Source organism: Ostrinia nubilalis, chromosome W, assembly GCF_963855985.1.
Source record: "Ostrinia nubilalis chromosome W, ilOstNubi1.1, whole genome shotgun sequence".
Lineage (NCBI taxonomy): Eukaryota > Metazoa > Arthropoda > Insecta > Lepidoptera > Crambidae > Ostrinia > Ostrinia nubilalis.
In genome coordinates this window covers 4491790-4498432 of record NC_087118.1, presented here as the reverse complement: position 1 = coordinate 4498432, position 6643 = coordinate 4491790, and positions in this window count along the sequence as shown.

The window sequence follows — 6643 nt, the reverse complement described above, 5'->3', positions numbered from 1 at the left end:
TTTTCATACAAAAGGATTTTTCCGCTAATTCCCGTTCCCGTGGTAATTTCGGGAATTCCTTTCTTAGTGCACCTCTACGGTACCTAAACTACGTCCCTTCCAAATTTCAAGTGCCTACGTTTAGCCGTTTAGGCTGTGCGTTGATCTGTCAGTCAGTCAGTCAGTTTCTCCTTTTATATATTTAGATAAAAATGAATTGATGTTCGTTAGTCTGATTATAACTCGAGAACGACTGGGCCGATTGAGCTGATTTTGGTTTTAAAATGTTTGTCGTAGTCCAGGTCTAAACGGTGAGTAAATACGCGCGCGATATTGTTTTTCTGTGACAGACAAAATTCCACGCGGGCGAAGCCGCGGGCGGAAAGCTAGTTATAAAGAAAACTATAATTCTGATCAATAATTTCTGTATGCAGATACAACAAAACACCAAACTTTAATCATGTTACAGAATCGTTTAGCATATAAGTAAGTAGCTTTCACTCATACACTTGTCAGCGAAATTGAAAAATTTTGTATTCCTGTGCCGCTGATACAAACATTTACGGGTCTGCTGGAAAAACAATACCACAAGTCGCAAGTCTTTATAGCCCGATCAGGAGGACACAGCTGAGTGATGCAGGGAAGAAGAACTCTACGTCTCTCAAAGCTTCTTTGGAGAAGTAAGAGAGTGTCGAAATTGAGCCACTGTAATTGCTTTTTTTCGTGGGACAGTTTTGAAAGTCTATTTAAAACACTTAAATTATGAAATATCACATTTCTTTCATATCATTTGGAAGTCTTATTTAATGTATTTTATGGCTATACTATTCTTAAATTACTAGAATCCCCGAGAAAGAAGGAATAACACAATTTATGAGTAGAAATAGAGTTAGGACGCGCCACCGCTATTAGATTTTGGGTCTTTGAAAATTTTTTTAGTACATAAAATAACTACCTATTGTCCTAAAGACTTTGCCATTGTGTAAAACGCTGTTTAAAATATATACAGAAAAAAAATCATCGCTCTAGTTACATTTCTCCCATCGATTCTCAGCTCCGCCGCGTAAAAAACGTGCTTGGGATATTCACCCATATCTAACATCCCTTCCCCTTAAGCTAAGGAATTACAGAAGAAGTACATAGTAATACCTAATAATAAATATACATTACAACCTAAATCATGACAACAGTCAGTCATCGCAAACACTATCCTGGTCCGACGTTGGTGTGGAGAATATTGGACTTATTGCTTGTCGCCTGCGAGAATATCGTAAAATTCCCACGGGAACGGGAGTTAGCGGGAAAAAACATATGTATGAAAAAATCTAAACTGCGTAAGATAGACGCTTGAAATGTGGCATGCAGGTACCTTAGTAAACTTAAAGCTTAGTTACAACAGGATATTGCAAAATTCCTACGGGAAGGGGAGTTAACCGCTGAAGATAGATGAAGGGGGTAAAACGGGATCCACGCGTACGAAGTCGCGGGCGGCCGCTAGCTATCATCTATCTATCTATATCAATAAAAATGAATTGATGTTCGTTAGTCTGATTATAACTCGAGAATGACTGGGCCGATTGAGCTGATTTTGGTTTTAAAATGTTTGTCGTAGTCCAGGTCTAAGCGGTGAGTAAATACGCGCGCGATATTGTTTTTCTGTGACAGACAAAATTCCACGCGGGCGAAGCCGCGGGCGGAAAGCTAGTCTAAATATATAAAAGGAGAAACTGACTGACTGACTGACAGATCAACGCACAGCCTAAACGGCTAAACGTAGGCACTTGAAATTTGGAAGGGACGTAGTTTAGGTACCGTAGAGGTGCACTAATAAAGGAATTCCCGAAATTCCCACGGGAACGGGAATTAGCGGAAAAATCCTTTTGTATGAACAATCTAAACCGCTTAAGTTAGATGCTTGAAATTTGGTGTGCAGGTACCTTAGTAAACTTAAAGCTTAGGTACAACAGGATATCGTAAAATTCCCACGGGAACGGGAGTTACCGGGAAAAAACATATGTATGAAAAAATCTAAACTGTGTAAGATAGACGCTTGAAATTTGGCATGCAGGTACCTTAGTAAATTTAAAGCTTAGGTACAACAGGATATCGTAAAATTCCCACGGGAACGGGAGTTAGCGGGAAAAAACATATGTATGAAAAAATCTAAATTGCGTAAGATAGACGCTTGAAATTTGGCATGCAGGTACCTTAGTAAACTTAAAGCTTAGTTACAACAGGATATTGCAGGAGTTAACCGCTGAAGATAGATGAAGGGGGTAAAACGGGATCCACGCGTACGAAGCCGCGGGCGGCCGCTAGCTATCATCTATCTATCTATATAAATAAAAATGAATTGATGTTCGTTAGTCTGATTATAACTCGAGAACGACTGGGCCGATTGAGCTGATTTTGGTTTTAAAATGTTTGTCGTAGTGCAGGTCTAAACGATGAGTAAATACGCGCGCGATATTGTTTTTCTGTGACAGACAAAATTCCACGCGGGCGAAGCCGCGGGCGGAAAGCTAGTCTATCTATATAAATAAAAATGAATTGATGTTCGTTAGTCTGATTATAACTCGAGAACGACTGGGCCGATTGAGCTGATTTTGGTTTTAAAATGTTTGTCGTAGTCCAGGTCTAAACGATGAGTAAATACGCGCGCGATATTGTTTTTCTGTGACAGACAAAATTCCACGCGGGCGAAGCCGCGGGCGGAAAGCTAGTTCTAACATATTAATTTTACACTTTTTCGATATCGGTTGCAATTTATTAGTTGTTAACCAAATAGTATAAGTTGAGTTATTAAAAATCATGACATTTATTAACAACCCTTAGCTTTTAAAATTTTCCTACAATTCGAAAATCTTTTTTACAACGTAAAGTTCAACAAAATATACTATAATTGTAGATTGATTAAACTAACTAACACAGTTGGAAAATATTGATTAAAAATATAATATCTTGTTTAGGACTCGATTTTATATTATTTTATTACCTACGTTATGAAGACAAGTTATTAATGATTAAACGAACTTACCTGTACGTGAAGTTCTATCATAATTATACGATAGCTTCGTCCGAAGAGATTAAGTAATACACATGTAGTAGCACCTACCATGTCGCCAGTTAGCACAGTTATTTGAGAGTACTAATATTTAATAAAAAATCAAAATACCGTTACCGTTACAACTTCCAACGTTATCGCTGTATCGCCACTAGTTGTCATTATGTTCAGAGTTATTAATATGTGATATTTTACTTCAGGGTTTGGGTGGGAGGGTTGTTAATCTCTTCGGACGAAGCTATCGTATAATTATGATAGAACTTCACGTACAGGTAAGTTCGTTTAATCATTAATTATACTCAAGCTTCGTCCTTCGAGATTAAGTAATACACATGTAGACATTGAGAGATGAAAATCGTAAAACATCACATCATTCTAAAATAAAGACAATCGCTTGAGTAATAAAAAATTATGTAATTAATAATATAATAATAATAATAACTTTATTTGTCCAAAACACAAACGTGATGTTAAATAAGGTACATGTTAAAAATTTATGTAGTACATTGGTAGGCGAGATTGACAACTACCCTCCGCGCTAGTAATAAAACTGTGTTGCGGCAGAGTAGTGACAGCACGTCGTCCATGATAGCCACATAGCACAATCAAAACAGACAGTACACATTCGCTAGGTTTACTCGAATGTGTAATATTTATAAACAAATTAGTTATTGTGATAAAATAAAATATTGTGTCAACCAAATGATGCAGTTTATGAGCAAAAAGATATAATGATAATATAATTTAGGGTCTATGTATAGTATTTTTATCTAATTAAAATATTTGTAAGACGAAATAAATGCATATTAGTTATTTATTATATTTGAGTACGCCAAAGTAAAATACTTTTTTTTAGTATGATATTTTAATACTTAATAATATGATAACGTAATAATATACCTACCTACAAAATCGCCATTTTATATCATAGCGTACATAGCGGGAATAACTTGACATGTCATTTTTGCGTACTTTTCAGGGGAGCGATTTTAAAGTTTAGAGTTCTCTGGTAAATCGGAATTAATGATAATTGATATTTTTATGATTGAAATAAGCTAATTTGATGCGTATCTTTCGATTGGCGTAAGAATTTGATTAAATTATCTTCTTAATCTATTAAAAAAAAGACTTGTCAAGTTGTGTACCGACGACTTGTCAAGTTATTCACCAAAGAAAAACAAACATTTAAGGTGTAAAAATTGGATTTAAGTTAATTATTTTGAATGAAGTTTATGTAAAAAAACAAAACATAAAAATAGAACATATTTTTATCACTTTTGCAATGAAATAGTTACAAATTTATTAGAAAAATCAAATATAATCGCAGATTATGATTGCTTTTCATCAGATAATTGTATGTTTACTTAAAATTAAAAAAAAGACAAATAAAAGAACAAAAGCCATGCTTCATAACAAGCACAATTAATTTTAATTATTTTAGGCTTACCATTAAGCTTAAAATAATTAAAATTAACTGGATATATTTTTGCGTAAGGTCGACACGACCTTTCGCGTCCACCGTCCAGTTCACGTCCAAATGATGGATCACTCTTGAACGTAAGCTATTGCTATGATTCCCTGAATGTATGACAGGTTAAAAAAAATTTAAAAAATCTTATATCATGCTACCGTTTTTGCCAAAAATAAATCCCACGTGAGCAGGTGCGCGTTTCAAGGTAAGTTTTTAATATATTTAGGTCTAGTTTGGGATTTACCGCAGTCTCTAAGCCTTAACCATGAACCATACAATACGGATAATGATATCGGTGATTGTACTTTATTAAATGACACTTAAAATAAGGTGGATGCGAATTTACTACAATGAAATTTCCACTTTGCGTCAGAAGTGATCGCGGTCTGGTCTAACTGGGTCTAAGATATTAAAATATACAAACAATGCATGTTGTATATTACTTAAAACGTTATTTACATGACTTATCAAACACAAAGATTTTTTTCAGTACTTAGGCCTTTTCCGGGACGCTAATACACGCTCCAAATGTAGCTTACCCTTTGTGATAGCCAATTTGCGTCCACATTATCACGACATTTTTTTAAATACAGACGTTGTAAATAATATTAAAAAGCAAACTGTGCCTAGAGAGGAGACCATATTGCAAATTGAGCCATACTATTGAAATTTAAAAAAATGAAATTAACTAAAATATAAATGTATGTTTATAATTATTAAGTGTGATACCTAAATATTTTGAATACCAATTAGTAAGATTTTATCTATATTTTTTATTTCCATGCTGTTATTAATTATTAGTGATTTTGAATGCATTTTTTCTATATTATATTAATATTAAAAAGATATTAAAACTTCTAATGGTTTAGAGCAAGTTTAATACTATACTTACAAAGACTAAAGGGAGCATAATGACAACAATTTTTCGTTCAAAATGATTTCGATAAATTGTATATTATATTTATTCCTCAAATCTACCAACTCACTAAATGGACGAGATCTGGCGTATCGACCCTACTTACCTCATCATTATTCCTAATTAATGTCATTAAAGTCAATAGACTATAAAAAATATCCGGAACTTAAAGTTGACCTAAAAGTTTATTATTACATTTTTTACTTATACAGGGTGTTGATTTCAATACCCGCCATATTTAGGGAGTAGATTAAGTAGCTTATTCTGATCACGAATCAGCAAAAAAACTGACTTCCAAATTTTTTATTATTATTTTTTAAATATCTACGATTTCCATAATCGACCACTACAGTGCAGAATAGTCCCCCAACGCAAACGGCGCGCGGCGCTCACCCGGTGACCCGGGCAAACGCTGCGCCCCCCGTCCCACGCCCCACTACCCGCGCTCGCCCATGAGTCAGTCAACTATCAGCCACAATCAGCTGTGAGTTCAAAGACGACTACTGGACAGAGCTTAATCCAAATCTACCCTAAAAATGTAATGAGTAAATTAGTTACTTACACCTTATCATGTTACGAGTTTATTTGTTGTTCTAAAAACTAATTAATTAAGTACTCTTTAATTAATAAAAAAACCTTTTACACGAATTTGCTTCCTTCCGCAAAATATTTTTTTTTACAGAACCTACATTATTATTATTTTTTAATTAAACCATGCTTTTATGTGTGTGATAAGCTTGTACCTACTTATTATTCAAAAGTACTGTAAACAGATGACAATAATGCTCTTTCCTACAGGTTCGTTATTCCTTACATTTCCAGCTCTCTACCTTAATAACTTTTACGTCTTTACGATAGTAATAATTAAAATAAAACTTAACTTACTTAATACCGCAAACTGAACACCTAGAAATAACATACTGGCAAACTCTTGTTCCTTCACTTTCGATAGGAGATAAGACAAGATTTTGTTTTTAAACTCGATTGATTTCAGTTCCTAAACAAAATGGCAATGCCAGATTTTGTATGGAAAGTGGCGTCTTTTTTTTTTCGCGCGGCCATCAACCAAACTTTGTTTTTTGATTACAAAATAGTGTAATAAACCAAACTTACTATGGCATGTATACCTCTAAACTCAGTCTGAACTGAGTTACGAGCATTAGAAGTTTGATGATTTTCATACAAGATTTGCTTTTTGTGCGCAAGTTTTGTA